This window comes from Euphorbia lathyris, chromosome 1, assembly GCF_963576675.1.
Source record: "Euphorbia lathyris chromosome 1, ddEupLath1.1, whole genome shotgun sequence".
NCBI classification, from domain to species: Eukaryota; Viridiplantae; Streptophyta; class Magnoliopsida; order Malpighiales; family Euphorbiaceae; genus Euphorbia; species Euphorbia lathyris.
Window position 1 is genome coordinate 56,047,232 of NC_088910.1, and position 13,623 is coordinate 56,060,854.

Below are 13,623 nucleotides of genomic sequence, written 5' to 3' on the forward strand. Positions count from 1 at the left end.
ATTTTATTCTCAATAGATGTAACCCCTACTTTTGTCCTAATTATTTCATTACTCACCCGATCCTTTCTCGTATGACCACACATCCATCTCAACATACATATCTCCGCCACCGACATCTTATGAATGTGACAGTGTTTCACTGCCCAACATTCCGCACCATATAACAATGCTGGTCTGATTGCCGTGCGGTAGAATTTTCCCTTCAATCTATTAGGCATGTCAGGGTCACAAAGGAAACCCATAACACTCTTCCACTTCGCCCAACCAGATTTAATCCTATGAGCAACATCTCCATCTACTTCTCCATCCGTTTGGATAATAGATCCTAAATACCGGAAGTAATCCGAGGCCTGAACAACTCTCCCATTTAGGGTGATTGTCCCTGTCTCCCTACTTCTATCGTCGCTAAACTTACACTCCAAATATGTTGTCTTACTTCGGCTTAACTTAAAGCCTCTAGATTCTAAAGTTTGTCTCTATAGTTCCAACTTCCTCTCCACGCCTTCTTTCGTCTCATCAACCAATATAATATCATCTGCAAACAACATGCACCATGGTATACCATCTTGAAGTGAACTCATTAGTTCATCCATAACGACGGCAAAAAGAAATGGGCTTAGTGCAAAACCTTGATGCACTCCAATCGTAATAGGAAACTCTTCAGTCTTCCCAACACTCGTACGTACACTCGTGCATGCTCCCTCATACATGTCCTTTATGATGTCAATATATTTTCGCGAAATGCATTTCCTTATTAAGGCCCACCAAAGTACTTCCATTGGTACCTTATCATATGCCTTCTCCAAGTCAATGAAAACCATATGCAAATCTTTCTTCTTATTTCAATAGTGCCCCATTAATTATCCGCAAACATTAATAGAGTAAATTTTCTTGGACGACTTCTCTTTAGTTTGTTACCGTATCATCGACACCATTAATAGTGGGCTTAAGTCCTTCATAAAGCGTCATTGATGGGCTTTAGTGCCCATATGCTTTATCAAAAGTTCCCCCTTTTTGTACAGCACAGTGAGACACTAGGTGCAAGCCTATGTGAAGGAAACATATCTTTCGCTTTTATTGCCTTTATGTCTCAGGGATTGCAGGCGCAAACCGGCTGCGGGGTATAGAGTTCCAGTCACATGTTTTGCGATTATGGATTAGCAAAATGATGATTTTAACGGTATTTTTCTAGACACGTCTCTAATGTGTGTCTAACGCAATAATGGTTTTGCATGAATGCATGGCTCCTTTTTCAAAGCGTTAATCGCTCTTATTTATTGTTGGCATGATAAAGATGAACAATGATTGGCCTTCCACGATCGGTTATAAATAGGCCGTCTAAATGTTTTTGTTGGCTTTGTTTGTTTCTCTTTAAATCTTTGAACTTCTTATTATGCTTCTCAAGCCCTTTTTTATTTGTTTTTAGAGAGTGGCGTAATTTATGTTTTTCAGTGGGATTTTGAGAGTTATTTTCGTCGTTCTATTCTTCCAGTGGGACTTTGAAAGTTGTTCGAACCAGAGGCGGAGGCAGCCCGGCACCCGGGGGGCTCCAGCCCCCCCGGTGCCGGCGCTGCCATGGAGTAATTAGGGAGGGCTAAATATTATCCCCCCAGCCGCCGCCCTCCCTGCACTGCATCAGGGATTTAGGGCACCGCCCTACTCTGTGGAGAAGGAGATGAATCGAAGATACAGCCCAGCCCACTTGGACTGGGCTGTTTTTTTTATTAATTTGGCCCTCCCAAAACGATGTCGTTTTGGATTGGGGCCAAATTAAAATAGAAGAGATCAGAAGGTCCCCGATCTCTTTTATTTTTTTTTTTAATTTGGCCCTAACCCAAAACGACGTTGTTTTGGGAGGGCCAAATTAATAATAAAAAAAAGAGATTGGTTGGGGGGGGGGGGGAGGGGGGGCGGAGGGGGATCTCTAATCCCTGCGCAAAGTGGCTTTAAAGCCACTTTGATAACATCGGGATATTATCCAAGGGATCAAATGAGATATTTACCCAAACGACCGCGTATCGAACCGGTCAAAGAAGGCCATGGCGTATCAAGCAAAGACATCCGATGGGCGGATCACCGAGACTCCGCCACACGAGATCCGTAGTCAAACCTACGTTAGATTCGCCATCACCCTTCGATCCGCCAGCTGAACAGCTGAGCCGATTCCTCAATAAAGGCAATTAATGAGCTATTAATGAGCTAACGGACATACTTAAAGGAAACCAGTAACCGCCATTAATGAAGCATTAATGGAGACTTTCTAGTTACTAAAGGTTACAACTTCATGACTATATATAGCTTGCATCTTAAGCTATCAAGGTACACACATTCTCACAACCCTAGCACCCTACTTTGTCAATTCAGTTTATTCCTCCATTCTCTATACTGACTTTGGCATCGGAGCTTCCCCCTGTCGAACCCAACGACGCCCCCACAAGGACGGAAGCTAACCGGAAATTCTCCACTAGTCATCACACTTTGCATTTTGAGAGCAGCTTCTTCTTACGAAGAAAGAAGAAGCTGCTGCTCCCCTCCCCAAATTTCATGTTCACCATTTTCTTTTCATTTTTCTCCACTCTCTTCTTCTAATTACTCCGGCCAGCCTCCATCACCATCATAGATATGTAATTTCTTTCATGAAATTAGATTTATTTTCATTTAGGGTTTTTAATTTAGGGCTTTTAATTTATAATTTGTTGAATTAATTTAGTGATCTAAACTTGTTAATTTAGGTTACTTTACTTTAATTTAAGGGTTTTGATTTAGGAATTTTAGTTTAGGGTTTTTAGTTTATGGAATTAATTTTAGGTTCTTCTTTAACTTAGAGGTTTTGATTTTGGGTTTTCAATTTAGGTTACTTTACTTTAATTTAGGGGTTTTGATTTTGGATTATTGATTTAGTGTTTTTAATTTGTAGAATTAATTTAGATTCTTTAATTTAGTGATTTTGATTTGAGGATTTAATTTAGTGATTTTGATTTGTGCCATATATTTTTTTTGTTTAATGTAGAACTACAAAAGATGGACAAATTTGTTATCAGATTAAAGAGAAATCCAAATGAATCATCCTCGGGTAGTAATCCGGTTGAGCAAGAAAGTGATAAAAGAGTTCGTGTTGAACCAGAAATATCAAATGAACTTATTGGTGATCCGGGAAAACACATACCAATTGATTTATATCTTGTTAATATGAGAGATTCAATGAGGAGACGATACATGGCTAAAGGCCCTTCTCAACCTAGTGGTCACGACTTCCCGATGTCTGATGTTGGTAAAGGTAATAGAAGGAAGTTTCAATACAAATAGTTTGAGAAGTTTCATTGGTTAGAATATAGTGTATCTAAAGATGCTGCATTTTGTTTACATTGTTATTTGTTTGCAAGTGGTAACAAATTTGGGGATAATTCTTTTACATAAATTGGTTTTAAAAATTGGAAAAAAGCTTTAGCAAGCTTTGTTCTGCATGAAGGAGGCGCTTCTAGTTCACGCCATTATGCTAAAAATAAGATTGATCAATACACAAATCAAAGGGGGAATGTGGATCATATGATAGTAGCAAAATGTTCAGTCCGGGAGGCTGAATATCGCATTAGCTTAACTGCAGTTGTACATGTTATTCGATATCTTTTGGAGGCAGGTGTGGCATTTCGGGGACATGATGAGTCGGAATCGTCAACACGACCGAGCAATTTTCTTTTACTAGTCAAATGGTACTGTATGCGAGATGAAGGTGTAAGGAAGGTAATGCAATCAAATGTTCCAGGTAACAATGAATTGACTTGTCATACGATTCAAACGGAAATTATAGAAGCTTGTGCTTTAGAGACTAAAAAAAATATTCTCAATGAGATTGGGGATAAATTCTTTACTGTTTTGATTGATGAGGCCCGAGATTGCTCAGTTAAGGAGCTGATGGCTGTGGTTTTGAGATTTGTAAATGATCATAGAGAAGTGATTGAACGGTTTCTTGGATTAGTGCATGTTTGTGAGATCTGCTCAATGTTTGAAAAAAACGCTTGATGCATTCTTTGTTGTGAATAGATTATCAATTACGAGGGTTAGAGGTCAAGGGTATGATGGGGCTTCTAATATGTCTGGTTAGTTTCATGGATTAAAAGCACTCATTTTAAATGAAAACAAGCATGCACATTATATTCACTGTTATGTTCACCAACTTCAATTAGTTGTTGTTGCTGCTGCAAGGGATTGTCGACCAGTGAGTGACTTTTTTGATTATGTTCCTATTATTGTGAATATTGTTGGTGTTTCATGTAAAAGAAAGGATGCTCTTCTACAATTGCATCATGAGAAAGTAGTACAACAAATAGAAAACAATGAAATTTCTATAGGAAAGGGCAAGAATCAAGAAATAAATTTAACTCGCCCAGGTGATACACGTTGGGGTTCTCACTACAGAACGATAAATCGTCTTTTTGACATGTGGGATTCGGTGATAGAAGTGCTTTCAGCAGTATCAAATGATGGTACTAATAAACAAAGTCGAGGTACTGCTGATAGTTTGGCTAAGAAAATGTGAGATTTTGAATTTGTGTTGCTTGGAAAGTTGATGGGATTTCTATTGGGGCTTACAAATGGACTATCCCACTTTTTACAAGTTAAGAATCAAGACATAGTTAGTGTTATGCGCATGATTCAAATGGTGAAGGGCATTTAGGGAAGATGGTTGGGCGAAGTTGTTAAAAGAAGTCACTGAATTTTGTCAAGCATGAGAGATACCTGTGCCTAATATGGAAGATCCCATTCAATGTCGTGTTAGACAACTTATTGATGGATTTCAAAAGACTTATCTCCACCATTATCGTATTGATATCTTCAATAAGGTACTTGATTTTCTTTATGTTATCTAATAATATAATTATATTTTCTTGATGACATTAATCTTGATTATATTCTAAATTATTTTTAATTGTACATATGTTAGGCTGTTGATTCTATCATTTCAGAAATGGACAATCATTTTGTAGAATCAACTTCTGAGTTACTTTTATGCATATCGTGTCTTGATCTTTTAGATTCATTTGCTAAGTTTGATCACGAGAGACTACTTTATCTTGCTAGGTTATATTCAGATGATTTTTCTAGTTGTGATATAACCGAGCTTGACCATCAACTTGGTCTTTACTTTTATGATATGAGATCAAATAAAGCATTCTTTGGTCTTCATGATATTGGCGAGCTTGCAAAAAAGATGGTGGAGATGCGATATCATGAGTTTTTTCGTTTAGTTTATCGACTTATAGAGTTGGCATTAGTCTTGCCTGTTTCAACAACTACTGTTGAAAGATGTTTTTCAGCACTTAATATTGTTAAGACGGATTTACGCAACCGGATGGGAGATGAACTTCTCACAAATTGCTTGTTGTGCTACATTGAGAATATTTCTTTTAACAGTGTTGAAGATGAAGCCATTTTACAATATTTTCAAAATTCGGGATCTCGAAGAATAGATTTGCCATCTATCGAGAGCATGTCCGTTGTCAAAAAATAGGTACATTTTCCAACAATATAGTATATGTAACAAGTACTTTTTAGCATTTATTTATCAATACAATTAAAATTTTGTATAATTTGATTTTACTTTTTTATATATGCAAGATTTTTTTTTAACGTTGGGCTAAAATTAGCCCCCCTATTCGAAAATCCTAGATCCGCCACTGGTTCGAACAAACTTCTTTCTCAAAGTAGTTTTGAAGGTCGTTCTGAGGTCAATCCTAATGATCATTGTGCCCTAAACGAGATGGTGGCTGATATTACGTCGATTTATCAACACCGTATAACGTCCCTAAGAGGCGCCGTTGTGTTCGGCCGGGGGCACTCCGATGCTAAAATCAATAATATTCTTGAAAGAATAAACTATAATCACAAGTAGGGTTTTTGGAAAGTGTGTACCTTTTGACATCGTACTATAGGGGTATTTATACAGGTTTGAGTGTTAACCGTAATAACCCACTTTTGATGCCTTTAATGAAAAGTAATACCTTTTTAATGTATTTTAACTCCGACTCTAACCTCTGAGCTTTTAAAGTCTTTAAGGTATCATTAATGCTTATTTAATGATAGTGAGCTCGCCGTATATCAGCTTAGTTCCTTATCTTGTCGGGTCGTTACGTGGGGCGGATCCCGTATCCTTCTTCTTGGCGGATCTCGGGATGACCCACGATGCGCCACCATATTTCCAACTGTACGCCATATATACTATGGAGGCGGATCCCATCTTGTCATTTCTCCTTTTTGGTCCTTCCCTTGGGGGAATATTTTTAACCTGATCCTTCATATTTTATGGCGGATGTTATCAGTGGCATATGAGGATTAGCTGGACGTGGGGATGAGGTTGCCCTTACTTCCATTTTTCATAAAAGTGTTGCATGAGTTCAATCTGTCTCTTGCCTAGATAACCGGGAACAAATGGCGTTGATGACGGGGGTGTATTTGATGTGTAGACAAAAGGGATTTCACTTATCTGGGTTGGTTTTCCGGTAGTTTTCTGTCCCATAGCATCGAAGCAATCACAATATTTGAGTTGGATGCAACTGCATTTTAAACCCATTAGGGGATTAAATCCCAAGTCTCTGGAGTGGTGACATCACTACTTCAAAATAAAGAGGGAAGAATGGCCTTCCCCTTTGATTTGAAGCCTAAAATTAGATCCTAAATCATTAGGCTTGGTATAACACTACTTTTTCAGATTATGATCATATTTAATCTCACTCAATAATTATAGCGTAATTTTTTTACCATTATGTCTAATTATTAGGATTAATTTAAAAAAAATTATAGCTTCACGTTTCCGCATATCAGTCCTTGTGGTATTTTTCAGAGAAAGAGAATGTTTGTGGTTTGCTCTGTTAGGAAATAAAGGATGTTCGTCTGATACTGTCAATTTTATTAACGCGACAATTGTCTTTTTTTACTTTTTAAAATTCAAAATTAATTTTTTAAATACTTCATCTTCATCATCTTCTTCTTCTCCTCCTATTCAATTAGAGAAATTCCAGATTTATGGTGGAAATCTAGCATGAGTTATGCTAAACCAGCTAAAGGACTATGCAATCTAAATGGTATATATGGTTATATGGCATCTGCCTTGCATCACTTCCCAACTCAAACTTATCTTTGTAGACCAGGCAGTCTGAATCGGAACGAAGAAGCCTTTAAGAGATTTTAATTGTGGGTATTGCATCAATAGAGGATCTTGGTTCTAGGGAAGGCCTTTCCTATCATTAGATGAAAGTTGTTCGAATAACTCTTCCAGTCTGGGAACTATGAAATGATCACCAACATTGCCTCATATCAAAGCAATTCCTAGAGTCCCGAGAAAAAGAGCTTCAAACCCATCGTTTCTAGACAACCTAAAGGGAATTTGGCTACCAAAAATCAACAAAGGACGAAACCGTGGACTATGCTCAAGAATCGATTATGATCTCACTCAAATGTCCTGACTTCTGTCTACTAACCACATTCTTATAAGCTTGAGAATGCGTCCATAAGTCTAAACATCAGGTCACAATCATCATCATCATTATCCAATCCAAAAAAAATCCAATGGATTAGATTGGACCATGTCACTGATTTCTTGCACAAATCCTCCACTAAAATGTGAACCTATAGAGTTTTTTTAAAATTAACCATAATTATTATTAGTAATAAAGTGTAAAAATAATTGTATTGTTGTTAATCAAGAGTAATTTTATCATACTTTTTGTCATGAATAATATTAATAAATTGTACAAATTCCAGATATTATTAAAAAGTACAAATTTTATGTTACGTGTTTTTCATCATTTATATATGAATTCGTTCTGGTAAGAGTTTTGAGTTAAAAAATATATTTCACTTCATATAATATTTGAGTTTTTTTAGAACATATAAAATCCGGATAAGGTGAAATATCCACAACGGCATGTGTATACTGAAAAACGTTCATGACAACATCTTTAATCTGTTATAGTAACAACAACCAGAGGGCCAAAAACGCTCATAAGTCTTAGGCAGAAAAATCATAACATAATCTCGATTTCAAGCACCTAGATGGCGTCTAGGCAGTTCGGACGGGTTTAATATAAGATAATAGTTTTTTTTGAACCACTTTGATATCGATGTGACCAACAAAATCCGTTATAAGGAAAGGGAATAAATTTGATAAATAAATGATACAAGCTTTTTTTTTGAACCAATAAATGATACAAGTTTTAAAAGTAAAAAAATAAAAAAATATGGTATATGCTAAATTATATTTAAAGTTTTTTTTGAAACAAATTATATTGAAAGTTAATGCTATTTTCGTAAAAAAAAAATAATATCAAATTTTCTCCTTTATTGTTAAAACTATTTTTTTTTCCAAAAATTACAAATTGTAAAAGCAAATAATTTTTATTTACCAAACACATTTTTTAAAATTGAAAAAATGCTTTTAGGTCTCTAAAAATAATGCAAAAGTGACACAATTCTTATTATGAAAAACTTACCAACAAAGTTGGGTAAATTACACCCACCACCATTAAACTTTACCCATTTTAATATTATGGTCATCGGATTTCAATTTTTAACGCTATTACCACTGAATTTTATACTTTTTAATATCAGTGGCTACTCAACTTTAACTACCTCCTCAATATGACCTTTAACGACCTCAAAATGAAAATATTCAAAAATTAAAATTATTCAGAATGATATTTACCATGAAATCATTGTTGTTCTAAAGTAATTCTAAAAATACTTCGATAATATTATTAAGGAATAAAGGCTTTTAAATAGCCATACAAAATACAATCTGAAAGTAATCTGAAAGTAACGTTCATGAAATCTCCACACAATATGGAGTCAGTTACGTAACAGAGAAATAGAGTAGAAGAAGTCTACTAGAAGTGGTTCCTAAAATTTAGGAACTTATTAAAAACAAACTCCAAGCAGTTACAACTGCTTACTTAACCCTAACATTGTCTCTCCTAAACTGATCATGTCAATAATCAGTTTACTTCTTTGTGAACTCCCAATTCTTCTCGCAGACGCTCAAATAGTTCCAGCTTCAATGGCTTAGTCATGATATCTGCCATTTTCCTTTCAGTTCTACAATGAATAAGCTCAATAATTCCATCTTTAGAAAGATCTCTAAGGAAGTGAAACCTTACATCAATATGTTTACTTCTTCCATGAAGAACTGGATTTTTAGGTAATTTGATGGTTGAGCTGTTGTCACATAGAATTGTTGTACACTGAGGTTGCACAACTTCAAAATGCTACAGAATTCTCTTCATCCATACACTTTGACACGCACAATAAGCTGCAACAATGAACTCGGCTTCTGTAGTAGAGAGCGTTACTATTGGCTGCTTCTTAGATGCCCATGAGACTGCCCCTCCGCTCAAAAGGAGCACATAGCCACTTGTGCTTCTTCTGTCATCAGTATCACCGACATAATCACTGTTTGTATATGCAATTAATTCATCATTTCCTCCTCTCTTGTATAATAGACCAAATGACTTTGTCCCCTTCAAGTAACGCAGAACCCTTTTTGCTGCACGCATATGTTGTTCTGAAGGATTAGCCATGAATCTGCTTAATAAGCAAACAACATACATGAGATCATGCCTTGTAACAGTTATGTACATAAGACTCCTAATGAGTTGTTTGTACAGTGTGCCATCCACTTTGATTCCTCCACCATTCTTTGATAGTTTAGCACCCGCGACTATAGGATTCTTGACAAAATTTCCTTCATGAAGATTGAATCTTTCAACCAACTCTTCGGCATATTTCTTTTGTGTGATAAAAATCCCTTCTTCTTTCTGACTGGCTTCCACACCCAAGAAATATTTCATCTTCCCCAAATCAGTCATATCAAATTCTCTTTTCACGAAAAATTTAAACTTTTCAATCATGTTAGAATTATTTCTAGTAAAAATAAGATCATCCACATAAAGACTGACAATTAAAACTTTGTTACCTCCTTCTATTTTGACGAATAATGTGTGCTCATGTTTGCATTTCAGGAATCCTTCCTTGATAAATTAGGCCTCAATTTTGGTGTACCAAGCACGTGGTGCTTGTTTCAAACCATAGAGTGCCTTTTCTAGCTTATACACTTTATTTTCTTCTCCCAGTTTGACATATCCTAGAGGTTAATCAACATATACATCTTCCTTCAGCTTTCCGTGCAAAAATGCACTCTTCACATCTAACTGAAAAACACACTAGCCCCTTTGTGGTGCTACTGCAAGAAGCATCCTAATGGTGTCCCATCTCGCCACCAGAGCAAAAACTTCATTATAATCGACATCGTGTTGTTGTGCGTATCCTTTGGCTACTAGGCGTGCCTTGTAGTTGTCCACCTTTCCATGTTCGTTAAGCTTGGTCTTGAACACCCACCTTACACTAATTCCTTTTGCTCCTGCTGGTAAAATTGTTAAGTGCCAAGTCTTATTTTTTTATCGCTTCTATTTCGGAAGCCATGGCTTTCTTCCACTTCTCATCTTTTACCGCCTCTTCGAATAAAATTGGATCCTCAGAGGCAGTAAACATTGCAAAGTTACTCATGTCCTCTTCTTCATCTGAGAGTCCTTCTCCTGACTCATAATCTTGTAGGTGGACAGGTTTCCTTCGAACTCTTGGAGGTGTGTTAGATTCTTCAGTTTCAGCTTCATCTGTAACACCCTAGACGTATAATTTTTTTTTGAACTAAGCTATTCATTAGATAAAAGCATATATTAACAACTTATACTCGTAGGTATATCAAACATATATACATATATATATATACATATATATATATATATCCTTATACATACGGCTTACAAACTTATATAGTCCAAAAGTTTACTTATTCTACATGCTTATAATGAGAGGAGAGAGTGTGAGATGGAACATAGCAGACCGACCTTTCATCTATGGAATCTACAGTTCTTTAAGCGTCTAAAGTCCAATCTAACCTTCACTTCAACTAGCTGGAACATTTAGCGATTTATATGAGTCGCAACTCAGTGAATATAAACAATCAATGAATACCAATCACACATAATCACATAAACAAGTCTCTCACCCAAGTCATACAAATGCAAATGAATGAACCGTTTATTAATGTTGTGACACCACCAGTCAGTCACTACCCGGGATCAAATAACAGGTAACAGGTATAACATAATCTTGTTTCGGTCCATGTAATCAAGTAGTCCACGTACTGACCGTATATGTCCAAGTAGTCCAAGTATTGACCGTATAGGTCCAAGTAGTCCATATAAATTCAAGTAGTCATAACAGTGACTGAACTGGTATGTCACAACGTCATCCATTTATGTTTCATGCAATCGTGTACATATGTTCTATATCAATGAAATCACATTTAATATATACACATACTCCTCATTCCAATCCAACTATCACAAATAATATTCAACACGTATCACATTTAACATATACACATACTCATTTAAATCCAACTATCACAAATAATACTCAACACGTATCAATTCATATCTATTCAAGTTAATTACAACAATTCACATCAATATGTATCCAATCAAACACCACAATTCTCAAATCACAAACACAATTAAAAATTAACTTCACATCATGTTTATACTCACTTCTAAGCCGCTAATTTTCTCGATGACGGCTTGTACCCTCCTCCGGAATATCTTCAATATTACGAGCACCTATAATATAATTTATCATATGATTAAATATAATTTACACCCTCTTTAAACCCAAAAACTATTTACTTGTTACTTTTTATTTTCCACTTCATTACACTTGTTTCCACCAAATGATATTTGTACCTATACTAGTATGACCTCTTAACCTTAAAAGCCTTATAACTCCTCTTTCACTTATCTTAATGAACTAATTCTAATTTTATTTTATCCTAGACTCATATATTTATATCATACTAAAGTTTTATAGAATGTCCAAGTATACATAATTTATTACAACATTTCTCTTTGGGTCTTGTTTTAATCACAATTTGTATGTACCAGTTCCACGAAATCCCTCATAACTCAAAAGATATAACTCCAAATGGTCTGATTCCTTTTCTACTTAAACTAGACAAACAGGAGTATACTATATCCAAAATTCAGAATTTTCTAAGCTTTATAAAATTTATAACTGAATTTATAATCTGATCCTGTGTCAACACATAGGCAACATAGCACATATGAACTTCTTTCCTAGTTATATCTTAACATACAAATACAATACCAACCAAACTTTCCAGATCACTAATTAAGGTATATATGAACATTTCTTATTTTTAACACCTCTCCAAATGAAGTCTTTAAAGGCTTCAAAAATATACCACAAAAACAGCTTCATGTATAAGATTCAACTTAGAGTTAGTCTAAGAGATTATACCTTATCTCCTAAAATAATTAACCAAATTGCATGCAACAAATTTTGGAGTTTACCTAAGAGATAGAATCAAAAATTTCTCTTCTTCAACTTCCTCCAAATCAGCATCCAAAATTATGAAATAATTTGTACAAAGTGGTGTATAAACATACCTTTCTCTTCTTCTCCTACTTCTTCTTCTTCTCTTTTTCTTCACTTTCTCACTCTTAAAGGTGTTTCTCTCTCTAAATTTTCTGGAGAATTTGAGATTAGAACAACCCATCTAACCCTTCTCCAAATCTATGTAGGGTCAAATACATGAATATCATAATTAAGTACAAAATTACAACTAAGTCATATCACCAAACTTAATTTTTAATATGTCATTATTCTCTATATATTATGATTTTATACCATGATTTAAAAAATCTAGACTTCAATTCATAAATCATAAACCATAGAAAATATATTCTAGACTTCTAATTTATAAATTCTAATCCTTAAAATATATTAAAAGTACTAATTTTACTAGTTTGACATAATCCAAAATTATGACTTGACATAGTCGTAAATAGTTTTTGAAAGATGAATTTCTGTGTAATTTTCCCATCTATTATGTAGTGGTCTTGAGTATATTCCCCTTTTTGCCCATACTTATCACATTTTATTACAATCTTACAATTTTCATCACAAGCATTATTACTATTCATCTTACTATCATTGTGATTAGTATTATTCTTATTACAGTAAAACCTCTATATAGGAATACTCTATATAAGAATAACCTCCAATTTGTTATAAAAAATTTCGGTCCCAACTTGGGCCGGTTATAAATAAGAATAACCTCCCAAATGTTAATTGTTATACATAATCCAAGTCCCACCTTTAGAAACTATACCTCTATATAGGAATAATTATGTAAATAATGTATATATGTATTAAGGATTTAAACAAAATTTATTAAAAAATTAAAAAATTATTGAGATTAAATATGAGTTGGCACACAAATTCCAACTTTAACTATAAATTCTTACCATTTTCCCATAAAACTCTTTTCTTTATGTATTGGAAACTAAACTCAAAACTCTTCCAATTCTTTAGGTATTGGAAATAAAACTCGTAGACTTGATATGCTAAACATTAATTTGTTTTATTAATCTATTCTATTGTACATTGTGTATATAAACCAATTTCAAGCGACCCCATTTCATAATTACTTTGAATAATAAAAATTAGAGAGTTCTTATTGTTATTAAATTTATAAACTTTAAGTGTTGATTT

At 34.7% G+C, this 13,623-nt stretch overlaps 1 pseudogene; it reads right to left on the bottom strand.

The window, feature by feature from the left end:
* Positions 1 to 7,031: 7,031 nt before the first annotated feature.
* LOC136218202 (probable E3 ubiquitin-protein ligase RHC1A) lies at positions 7,032 to 9,857 on the bottom strand (annotated as a pseudogene).
* Positions 9,858 to 13,623: the final 3,766 nt, after the last annotated feature.